Here is a 12,879-nt window from a genome sequence, read left to right as displayed (position 1 = left end):
AGATGATCAATTGATTTTTCCCTTTCGAGTTTTTAATGTGTTGTAATACATTGATTGTTTTTCTTATGTTGAACCATCCTTGCATGCCTGGAATGAACCCCACTTGGTCATGGTGTATGATTTTTTTAATGTGTCTTTGGATTCGATTTGCAAGTATTTTGTTGAGGATTTTTGCATCTATATTCATTAGGGAGATTGGCCGGTAGTTTTCCTTTTTTGTAGCATCTTTGCCTGGTTTTGGTATTAGATTGATGTTAGCTTCATAAAATGAATTAGGTAGTGTTCCATTTTTTTCAATGTTTTGAAAGAGTTTGAGTAAGATTGGTGTCAGTTCTTTCTGGAAAGTTTGGTAGAATTCCCCTGTGAAGCCATCTGGCCCTGGGCATTTATTTGTGGGAAGATTTTTGATGACTGATTGGATCTCTTTGCTTGTGATGGGTTGGTTGAGGTCTTCTATTTCTTCTCTGGTCAGTCTAGGTTGTTCATATGTTTCCAGGAAATTGTCCATTTCTTCTACATTATCCAGTTTGTTGCCATACAGTTGTTCATAATATCCTCTTATAATTTTTTTAATTTCTTCAGGATCTGCAGTTATGTCACCTTTTTCATTCATTATTTTGTTTATATGGGTCTTCTCTCTTTTTGATTTTGTCAGTCTAGCTAGGGGCTTGTCAATCTTGTTGATCTTCTCAAAGAACCAACTTTTGGTGATATTTATCCTTTCTATTGTTTTTTTGTTCTCTATGTCATTTATTTCTGCTTTAATCCTTGTTATTTCTTTTCTTGTACTTGGTTTAGGATTGGTTTGCTGTTCATTTTCTAGCTTCTTCAGTTGATCCATTAGTTCTTTGATTTTGGCTCTTTCTTCCTTTTTAATATATGCGTTTAGTGCTATAAATTTCCCCCTTAGCACTGCTTTTGCTGCATCCCATAGGTTTTGGTATGTTGTGTTCTCATTTTCATTCGTCTCTATATATTTAGCAATTTCTCTTGCTATTTCTTCTTTAACCCACTGATTGTTTAGGAGTGTGTTGTTTAACCTCCAGGTATTTGTGAATTTTCTAAGTCTCTGATGGTTATTGACTTCTAATTGTATTCCATTGTGGTCAGAGAATGTGCTTTGAATAATTTCAATCTTTTTAAATTTATTGAGGCTTGTTTTATGTCCCAGCATATGATCTATTCTGGAGAAAGTTCCGTGAGCACTAGAAAAGTATGTGTATCCTGTTGATTTGGGATGTAATGTCCTGTAGATGTCTGTTAAATCTAATTCATTTATCAGATTGTTTAGGTTTTCAATTTCCTTATTGGTCTTCTGTCTGGTTGATCTATCTATAGGAGAGAGTGATGTGTTGAAGTCTCCCACAATTATTGTGGAAACATCAATTGCTTCCTTTAGTTTTGCCAATGTTTCTCTCATGTATTTTGTGGCACCTTGATTGGGTGCATAGACATTTACGATTGTTATTTCTTCTTGCTGAATTGCCCCTTTTATTAGTATGTAGTGGCCTTCTTTGTCTCTCAAAACATCCCTGCATTTGAAGTCTATTTTATCTGAGATTAATATTGCTACACCTGCTTTCTTTTGGCTGTAGCTTGCATGAAATATTTTTTCCATCCTTTCACTTTCAGTTTCTTTGTGTCCCTGTGTCTAAGATGAGTCTCTTGTATGCAACATATTGATGGTTCATTTTTTTTGATCCATTCTGCGAATCTATATCTTTTAATTGGGGAGTTTAATCCATTTACATTCAACGTTAAAACCGTGAAGGCATTTCTTGAATCGGCCATCTTATCCTTTGGATTATGTTTGCCATATTTTTCCCTCTCTCTATTAATATCCTTAAAGTACCCATACCGAATCTCTTTAGTACTGAACCTTTCTCCAAGTCTCTCTGTCCTGTTTTGTTTCTCTGTCTGTAGGGCTCCCTTTAGTATCTCCAGTAGGGCAGGTCTCTTGTTAGCAAATTCTCTCAGCATTTCTTTGTCTGTGAAAAATTTAAGCTCTCCCTCAAATTTGAAGGAGAGCTTTGCTGGATAAAGTATTCTTGGCTGGAAATTCCTCTCACTCAGAATTTTAAATATATCGTGCCACTGCCTTCTTGCCTCCATGGTGGCTGCTGAGTAGTCACTACTTAGTCTTATGCTGTTTCCTTTGTATGTAGTGAATTGCTTTTCTCTTGCTGCTTTCAGAACTTGCTCCTTCTCTTCTATGTTTGACAGTGTGATCAGTATATGTCTCGGAGTGGGTTTTTTTTGGATTTATTCTATTTGGAGTTCGCTGAGCATTTATGATTTGTGTATTTATGTTGTTTAGAAGATTTGGGAAGTTTTCCCCAACAATTTCTTTGAATACTCTTCCTAGACCTTAACCCTTTTCTTCCCCTTCTGGGACACCAATGAGTCTTATATTCGGACGTTTCATATTATCTATCATATCCCTGAGGTCCATTTCGAGTTTTTCAATTTTTTTCCCCATTCTTTCTTTTATGCTTTCATTTTCCATTCTGTCATCTTCCAGGTCACTGATTCGTTGTTCAACTTCCTCTAGTCTTGTACTATGAGTGTCCAGAATCTTTTTAATTTGGTCAACAGTTTCTTTAATTTCCATAAGATCATCCATTTTTTTATTTAGTCTTGCAATGTCTTCTTTATGCTCTTCTAGGGTCTTCTTGATTTCCTTCATATCCCGTACTAGGGTCTCATTGTTCATCTTTAGTTCTTTGAGTAGCTGCTCTAGGTGTGTCTCTTCTGGTCTTTTGATTTGGGTGCTTGGGCTTGGGTTATCCATATCGTCTGGTTTTTTTCATATGCTTTATAATTTTCTGTTGTTTTTGGCCTCGTGGCATTTGCTGACCTTGATAGGGTTCTTTTAGGGTTTGTAGACCAGTTGAAGTCCTTATCTCTAATTTATCAGATCTACAGCTTCGTGGAGTACACTTTCTCTAACTAACCAGCAGGTGGCGTCCACAAGCCACCTGTTCTCCACAAGCCAGATCTCCCCTGCTTAGCCTTTTTGGTGAGTGGGGGAGTGAGTCTTGTGGGGCCCAATTGGTGTCCCAAGCTTGCGTGTGTAGTTGGTGTTGCCTGCCCTGTATGTGGGGCGTGTTTCTGGGCAGTCGGGGAGGGGGGGTGGCCCTAACAATCAAATCTCCCTGATGATCCTAGAGTTTTAAAGCTACTGCAATAGTCTAATCCTTCAGTTCAGTCCTGCCACAGTTTGTCTCTGCCACTGACCCACAAGTCTTTGGTATTGGCGTATGGCTCCTGAGACTTGCAAGTGGGCCCCTCTTCCAGGCTGTGCACCCCGGGTCCTCTGTTGAGGGATGACTGTGCTATGTCGCAGGTGAGTGCCGTCCCCCCAGGGCAGTTCTGGGCTGCTGGGCTGTGTTGGGAGGCTCCCAGTCTGCTCAAATGATGGCTGAATGGGGCTCTGTTAATTCACACTGCTCCCCCTTCCCAGCTCTGGGACATTCAGCTGAGGTTGCAGGGAAGGCTAATGTCCACGCCCAGTTTTGTGGTGTGTGCCTGTTATTTGAAGCACTTCCGTCACACTGGGTTGTCTGGGGCCGCTCTGGGCTATGGGGCTGGCGATGGGCAGGAGTGTTTCCTGTCCACCAGGATGGTGGCTGTGAGCGGACACCCCCCTTTTCTTGGGAAGTTGTGTTGTTTAGTGAATTTTCTCAGCCACTGGATTATTGCCTTTTGTCTCAGAGCTCTCTTAGTTCTGCTCTTGACTTGACGTGCCCAAATTTCAATTCTTTGAAGCTTTCTGTATTGAGCTTCTTAGAGTAATTGTTTTAGAAAAAGCAAAAAGGATTTAAAAAAAAAAAAAAAAAAAAAAAAAAAACGGCCCTCCTCAGAGATCTAATGGGTTATTGAAATGCTAATAGACAAAGCAACCAGGGCCATTAAGGAAAAGTGCCCAGGGCAGAGAGATCAGCCTTGCTTCGGGATTTGCATATGCGCCTCAAGGCCTGATCTCCGCCCCTCCCCCTTCCGTGTTCACCAGAACTCCAAAAATCCTCCGCCCTTATTTTGGAGTTTTTCGTGTTGTTTTTTTTCTATGCCTGTCTCCTCTCTGCTGGGCTGGCTGCTCTCAGAGTCTCTGGTGTCTGGCCTCAGTCTATCTATGGTTGGAGTTTGAATCAGTAGAATGAGTTTCCGGTAAGAGCAGCCACTGCAATTCTCCCTTCTCCTTCCTGGAGCTGACAGCCCCTCCTCCCCCGGGACTGAGCCTGGCAGGGAGGGGCGCGGGTCCCCTGGCCGCAAAAACTTACAGATTTCGCTGATCTCAGCAGTTCCACGTTTTCATGAGTGTTGTATGAAGTATGCCCAAAGACAGATTGCTCTGTGGTGTCCAGTCCACGCAGTTCCTGGCTTTTTACCTACTTTCCTGGAGGAGTAACTAAAACATACAGCTCACCAGTCTGCCATCTTGCCCCGCCTCCTAAATCCGATTTTAAAAGAAGACACCCGAGACCTCCCCTTGGCTCTGGGATTTCAGGACAGCCCATCATATGTCATGGCTGAGGCAGCTCGGGGGTCCCTAGCTTAGTGGGAATGGCTTATGTCCTGCTCTCAGCCCTCTCCTCACTTTTCCAGCCACCTCTAACCTTCCTGCCACTCCAGTGGAGTGCTCACCCACCCAACTCAAAGACTGCAGGGTGTGAAACGAGTTTTGAGGATAGAGGGAAGGAAGCGCATGGAGTCACCCAGGGCCTGGTCTCTCTTGGCTGGTGCAGGGCAGTGGAGGGCCTCCTTGGGTGGCTTTTCCTGTTTCCCTGTCAAGGGTGAGCCCCGAGGGCAGGACCTTGTTTCTCTCATCCATCTCTTTTCCAGGGCTGCTGCACAACAGAGGCTCCAGACCGCGACCGTGGAGGGGTCCTCTACTCGCTCAGGCCCCGGTGACCAGCCCGGCCTCTCGTAGTTCCAGGAAATGTCAGGCGGTACAAGCCCACTCGCTTTCCCAGGAAGGGGGTGCCCATCTGACCCGATCCCTCTCACCCAGCCAGGAGTCAGACCTTGGCAGGACACTGCTGCCTTGCCCCACCTTTCAGCAGCTGTCTTGGGGATTTGCCCCACAGGGCCAGGGCTACCAGATCCTGGTCTCCCTGTGAGTGCAGAGTTGGGGAGGCGATGGAGAATTCTCCAGGGCCTTCGGGGTTCCCTAAACTGCCACAGGGAGTCTAGTCACAGATTTGACACCTTTTGTCACTATCCGGTGAAGGCCAAACCTCCCAGACCTAACAGGAAACTTTGGGAGTGTCTTTGTTGGTTTGAGAAACTGGGGCAAAGTAGTACCCAATTTTCTTTTTTTTAATGTCAGTATCAACATCTAATCATTTCAGGTTCGTCAGTAGTTCCCCACTCTCAGATTAGGCTTAAAGAAAAGAAAATCAGGCAAAGAGCAGTTTGCATTCCCTTGAAATTTTTCATCATGTTCAGCCTGCTTCTGGGAAGTCTGCCACGGAACAGGTGTTATTGATCGGACCGTGGGTCCTTCGATCAGACGGAGCTGATGGCAACCTCAGCTAAGGCAGCGGCTAGGAGTGGACAGAGATGAAGCGATGGGTTCGAGGGAATCGGAGAAGGTAGGTTTGTTAAGATTTGGTGATTTACACATTTGGAGCATGTGGCAGAGGAAGGAGCTTCCGGCCCGAGGAGCTGGGGAGACGGTGGTACATTTCACTATGGCTGGGAAAGTGGAGAGAAGAAATTCCTTTTGAAATCAAGAACACGCACAAAGGTCCTCCCTACGTTGAAGCTGAGAGTCCTGCCATCCATCCAGGCGGACGGACCCACCAGGAATTAGGAACCCCCATCTGTTCGGCACAAGGGTTCGGCTGGAGATGCTTTGGGGGAAGCCCTAAGCAGATGGACAGTTGGGATAACAGAAGGCAGGGGATCACATGAGATCTACCCAGCGGTTGGGGGGAAGAGGGCAGAGGCGGGTATCCTGGGCGATCAAGAACATCGACGGAAGCTGGCAGAAGAAGAACTCCAAGAGACCAAGCGGGATAGCCGGGGAGCCCTAAGAGCCCACCAGGAGAGAGTATGTCCCAGAGGCCCATCCTCTTCCAAGGAGGTAAAGATGGGATGGATAGGGTCATGTTCCACCCTGAAGTTCAGAAATATCAATAACTTGATGTTCATTAAGCTTGGTGACCGCTAAATCTGCAAAAGGCATCGTGTTTTACATGTCTTATCTCCTTTAATCACCACGACAACCCTGCAAGGCAGGTAGGTGTTTTATCTTAGTTTTGCAGACTAGGAAGCTTTGAGTGTTTCGCCCGAGTTCCCGCAGCTAGTGAGCACCAGGGAGGGCCAGGGACTCGGACCAAAGTGCCGGGACTCCGAGGTTCACACTGCAGCAAAAACCACAAAGTGAAGAGCCTGACTTGCAAGCTCAGAGAGGGGAAGTGATGGAGGTACAGGGTCGAGGGCCCCACTGCTTCAACAGAGTCTTCTCTACCTCCTTACCCACTCCCCTCCTGTCCCCACCTTCATCAAGAGGGGAAAAACCTCCACCCTGTGCCAGCGCCGAGCTTGTCACGCGTTTGATGTGAAAATCTCTCCGTGCCCTCCACCCCATCACCTTCAGACTGAGATCCACGCCCACACACAGCAGTCAGAACAGAGGAGCGGAGGCTGAGTGCTCGGCCACAGACTTGAGGCAAAGTCCCGGCTCTGCCTCTCACGACCCGCGTGACTTTGGCAAGATGCTTAATCTCACCAGGCCTCAGTTCCTCATCTGTAAAACGGGGGTGATGCTACCTACCCGGTGGTGGTGGCCTTGGAAGACATTTGAAGAAGTAATTCCCCCAGAATGATGAGCGCACTGGCTGACCCAACATAAACACAACAGAAACATGTTAATACTTGTTATTAGCCAGTCAGAAACATTAAAACGAAACTGAGAAGGTCACCTTCCTGGCCTTTGACCGGATGTTCGCCAGCTGCTCCCCTACCTGCACGGGTGTTATTCTGGCCGTGCCCAATATCTGCAATCCCCAACCACACTCATGACTTGGCCAAATCCTTTCTTCTGTCCAGACCCCTTCCCCTCCTCCGCAGGCCTACTGTCTAGTCTTCGGGAGTCAACCCTCTGAAGCTCTCCCTGGGGGTCCCCCAGCACCACCGCCCGCCACCACGGTCAAAATACTTGGGTTCCCGAGTGCCGTGATTATAACTCACAAAGGCCTTTCCCTTACGTCCTCTCACTTGACTGCACGACAACTCGGGGAAGCAGGAAGAGCTTTCTTTCCCGTCTCACAGATAAGGAAATTTGGGGTGTAGATGAGACACCTGGGAAGGTGGGCCACCTGGCTGTAGAGCGTCCACAGCGGAATTTGAGCCTAGGTTTTGCGTTTCGCTTTTCTTTTGTATTAGACTCATTGTTGCAGGGGGAGGCGATACGTGCGGTAGATACAAAAATGGCATCGAGAAGATATGTACAGTAGAGCAAACTTCTGACCTCAGGCCACAGTAAGAAATACATTTTATATTGCCTCTCGGCCACACTCACACAAACACAGAAATGGCAACAAGTGTCACACAATGATATGTACCGTTTGTGATATATTCTGATACTGTTTCCTCTCCTCTGCTGCTTAAATAAGGGGCTACTGAAAAAGAAAAGGAGAGCTCTACCCAGTAAATTGAATTCAGAATCCACTAATGGGTTGCAGCCCACAGTTTGAAATACACTGGCTAGGGAAAACTACAAAGAAAGAAAAAAATCATCTCAGCGGTGGTAAGTCTTAGTGTTCCGTTGAGTGTGCCTCTGTCATTGCTCTGTGCTTGCACACACAACCTGAGGCCTGTTTTTGTGGGGTGGTGACCCTGACATCACAGCTACGGCGGAAAGTGTCCTGTGATAGACGGCAAGAGGGATGCAAGCAGAGTTCTGTGAACGTTGGGCGGGAAGTTGCGTGTTGGCCTAGATGTGGGCTCGGGGCAGTCCTGCTGCCTCGGTGGTAGAAGCCTGTCCCTCCTTAGTGCAACTGAGGAGACATGGACCCTAGAAAACAGCAATTCTGTTCCTGGGTTTTCATCCAAAAGAAATTCTTACATGGGACCATAAGGGAATACGTGCAACAATGTTGGTTGCAGCATTTTTGGTGACGATGGGTGTTTTAGTTTCCTAGGTGGCTCCGAGCAGCTGCAATGAAATGGTTCGGCTTATGACAATGGGAATTTATTAGTTTACAAGCTTACGGCTTTGAGGCCGTGAACATGTCCAAACCGAGGCATCATCCAGGCCATGCTTTCTTCCCGAACTCCGGCTGCTGGTGATCCTTGGTGCCTTTGCCTGTAGGGACGTCTCTTGGTCTCTCCGTTTTCTTCCGGGTTTCGTTGCTTTCAGCTTCCTGCTTCCGTGGCTTTATTCTCTCTCTGTGTTCGTTCTGTGTATCGAGGACTCCAGGAGTGGGCTTAAGACCCATCCTGAATGAGGTGGGTCACACGGTAACTGAAGTAGCCTCATCAAAAGGTTCTACTTAAGATGGGTTCACACCAATCTTAAAGCCAAAAATATACATATATATTACCAGCTGTATTACATAGTTTGCAATAGGTACATTTTTCCCTATATACCCCTTGTTCTAATTTGCTAATGCTGCCAGAATGCAAAACACCAGAAATGGACTGGCTTTTATAAAAGGGGGTTTATTTGATTACACAGTTACAGTCTTAAGGCCATAAAGTGTCCATCAGCAAAGGGTACCTTCACTGGAGAAAGGCCATTGGCATCCGGAAAACCTCCGTTAGCTTGCTCCCAGTTGGCGTTTCAAAATGGCATTCTCCAAAATGTCTGCATCAGTTTCCCACGGCTGTCTTCAAAATGTCTGTCTCAGCTCCAGCTAGTTATGAGCTCCTTCTCTTTGAGCTTATATAGTGCTCCAGTAAACTAAACAAGGCCCACAGTGAATGGGTGTGGCCATGCCTCCATGGAAATTATCCAATCAGAGTTATCACCTACAGTTGGATGGGTCATATCTCCATGTACCCTGAACCAATAGGTTCCAACCCAATCCACACTAATACGTCTGCCCCCACAAGAATGCATTAATGAATATGGCTTTTTCTGGGGCACACAATACATACAAACCAGCACACCCCTCTATTATTAACTTCTAGTTATAGTGTCACACATTTGTTCTAGTTCATGAAAGAAATTTCTAATATTTGTACAGTTAATCACGGACATTGTCCACCACAAGATTCACTGTTTTATACATTCCTATCTTTTAATCTCTAACTTTCCTTCTGGTGACATACGAGACTCAGCTTTCCCTTTCTACCACATTCACACACCATTTGGGGCTGTTAGTTATTCTCACAATAACATGCTACTGTCACCTCTGTCCATTTCCAAATGCATAAGTTCACCCTAGTTGAACTTTATGCTCATAATAAGCAACAGCTCCCCATTCTTTAGCCTCATTCTATATCTTGGTAACCTATATTTCATGTCTATGGGTTTACATATTATAATTAATTCCTATCAGTGAGATCATACAATGTTTGTCTTTTTGTGTCTGACTTATTTCACTCAATATAATGTCCTCAAGATTCCTCCATCAACTCGTTTTTTTTTCAAAGACAGTTTTGTTCACACACCATATATTCCATCCTATGTAAACAATCAATGGTTCCCTGTTTAATCATGTAGTTATGCATTCACCACCACCACCACTATTCTATATAAGGTCATTTCCATTTCTTCCACAAAGAAAGAGGAAGAGTCAAAAAAGGTAGAGAGACAAAAAGAAAAAGAAAAAGGAAGAAAAAAAAAATGACAGCTAAAGTGCAACAAAAGAAAAGATAAAATTAAAATAAAGTACAATAAAAGACTCAGACAACATCATCAATGCCAAGAATCCCATACCCCTCCCTTATATCCCCCTCTCTTATAGGCATTTAGCTTTTGTATATTGCCTTTGTTATATTAAAGGAAGCATAATACAATGTTTCTGTTAATTATAGACTCTAGTTTGCATTGATTGCATTTTTTCCCCAATGCCACCCCATTTTTAACACCTTGCAAGGTTGTTATTCATTTGTGGGACTTATTTTTAATGGCCAATAATTCCACTATCCAAAAAAAAAAAAATTGCTGACAATCTTTTTAAGTGCACAGGACTTAAACAGTACCGAAAGGTATAAAGGAAAAAGTAAAAGCCTCACTTTGGCCCAACCAAATTCTTCTCCTTAAGGGTAGCCACAGCTATTAGTTTTGTTATGTGAAATTCCAGAAAAGATGTTTTATTTATATACAACACATACACATCAACAGACAACATGCTTTTTTTTATTTTCACTAAAAGGGATCCCATCACTTTACTGCCACCTGCTAATAGATATTTAAGTAGTTTCTAAGTATTTTCTACTAGAAATAATACTCCTTTCTCTATTGAAGTATTCCAACTAATAATGGAGGAGATATGTTGGAATATAATAATTTTGCAATGCCTAATAAATTAATGGACCTATGCATTGAGAATCAATAGCCGCGATTATCACAAAAAGAGAAGCAACTGGACAGTGCATATCTCCTGATAGAAGAAAAATAGCACCACCTATGAAACAGACCTGCGAAGCGGGGAAAAGTGGACCTAAATCTAATCAAGCTTATGATCTAACTACCAATTTATAGGAAATGCAGAGGGCAGAAGGTCATGATAAACTACATCACAGGGAGGCAATCAGCAAAATTTGGATTGGGAAACTACAGGAAAAACCAACCCAGTTTCTTCAACAAATTCACATAAGAAAAAGAGATTGTCAGGGAACACATTAAAGGAGAGTTAAAGATATATCAACCAATCACAAAGTGTGGAACTTCTTTGGATTCATATTCAAACAAACAAGTTTTTCAAAAGATGACATGTAGATTAAACTGGAAATTTGAACATTAACTGGATACTTGATAAATTAAGAAATTATTGTTAATTGTCTTATACATGTTTGATATTGTGATCCTTTTACAAATAAATAGGAAATATTTATGGATAAAATAATATGGTGTCTAGGATTTGCTTCAAAATGTTATAGTCTGTCCTTCAGTTGAAAATTGGACTTGGGTTGATAATTGGTGAAGCTGAATAATGAGTACATTTGCATCTGTTTGTGTATGTTCTAATTTCCCAATTATCAAGGATTAAAAATACACTTTTTGAAAAGCTGCTATTTAACATCGTACAAATATCTTGGAGTTTTTTTGTTTAGGAGTTTTTGTTTTATATTTGTACATGAAAAGAGAATTTTGGTAGTTATTGCTAAATTTACCCACCAAAAGATTGCACCAAATTCTTCTCCCACTAACAGTATATCAAAGTGCCTATCTATTTCCCCAATGCTAACCAGCACTGGCTATTAGCAAACCTTTAAATTTGGCCAATTTATATTTGATTATGAATCTCACAGTCCCCCTTAGAACTGCACAGTCCCATTCAGAATATCATAGACCACTCAAAGCAAAAAGTTAGGTGTCTCCTGCTATTTCAGCATACTTCCCCATACCAGACATTGGCAATCCTTCAGCCCCTCAGAATCCCTGCCTTACTTTGGCACCGGCAAGCTCAAGGCTAAGCTTTGAGCCCATGACCAAACTTCCTGCAGCCAAACTTTGATTTTTGTTCCTGTTTCTTTAACAGATATGTTCCCCTCCTCTCTTCCTTTACCACTAGGATTTTGTCTCAAATATTGGGGAGGTGTCTGTACTTGTATTTATTCCCTGTGAAGAGGTAGGAAAAGAGACTGAAGGCCAGTGGCCACTCAGCCAGGTCCTCAGGATGACCATCCAGCTTGTAGTCACCCCATTCCAGCCTCTGGTCCTTGGCTCATAGGCTCAGAAATTCTATTTTGTTTGTACACCAGTGACAAAAGGCTCTGAGGGGCTGGAACTGACTGACCAGACTCTAAAGGGACAGATGCATAAACCCTGGTAATAATCATTATTATCCATAGTATTTAGATTTATTGCATACTTACTACATGCCAGGCCCAGTACTAAGTGCTTGGCCACACTTATCCTCATAAGAAACTGGTACATTAGGTATTCTTATTATCCCCAAGGTACAGATAAGGAAACTGAGGCACAAAAATGTTACAGAAATTGTCCAAGATCACAAAGCTAGCAAGTGAAAAAGTTAAAAAGTTGAGATTCAATCCCAGGGAGTCTGAATTCCAGAGCCCTTGCTCTTAATTCCTAATTAGAAATTATAACTATCCAACGAGCACATATTCAGGTTCACTGATCTGTCCACTAGCTCAGTGGAAGCAGCTGTGCATGGGAAGCCAAACTATAATGAGAAGGCTACTCCTAGTACTTGGAGGCAGATGATGGCCTGATGCAGCCCTTTCCACTTTAAAGGCAGCCCCATTGCAGTGACTGACACTCATTCGAGGGTCGGGGTGCCATCTGCCCCCAGTGGGTGCTTGGGCACAGGCCGTGTGACCTCAGAGTCGGAGTTTTCTAAGTTTTCAGTACCATTTATCTTCCTTCTGTTTAAACAGACAGGTCAGCCTAGGATCTAATCAGGTTCTTTAAAGTCAGTCTACATATGTCTGATCTAATCCTGCAAGATCTGGCTCAGCCTACTTGTGTCACCTCAAGTTGCTACACTCTCCTCCTTGCCCTCCATTGGACTACTTTCCATTCCTCCCATCTCCCTTTAGTCCTACTCTGTTCTGCTTTGCTAATGCTGCCAGAATGCAAAACACCAGAAATGGACTGGCTTTTATAACGGGGATTTATTTCGTTACAAAGTTACAGTCTCAAGGTCATAAAGTGTCCAAGGTAAGGCATCAACAACAGGTACCTTCACTGGAGAAAGACCACTGGCATTAGAAAAGCTCTGCTAGCTGGGAAGG

Source organism: Choloepus didactylus, chromosome 2 (assembly GCF_015220235.1).
Source record: "Choloepus didactylus isolate mChoDid1 chromosome 2, mChoDid1.pri, whole genome shotgun sequence".
In the NCBI taxonomy this organism is placed as follows: Eukaryota; Metazoa; Chordata; class Mammalia; order Pilosa; family Megalonychidae; genus Choloepus; species Choloepus didactylus.
Note: the sequence above shows the minus strand (reverse complement) of the source record.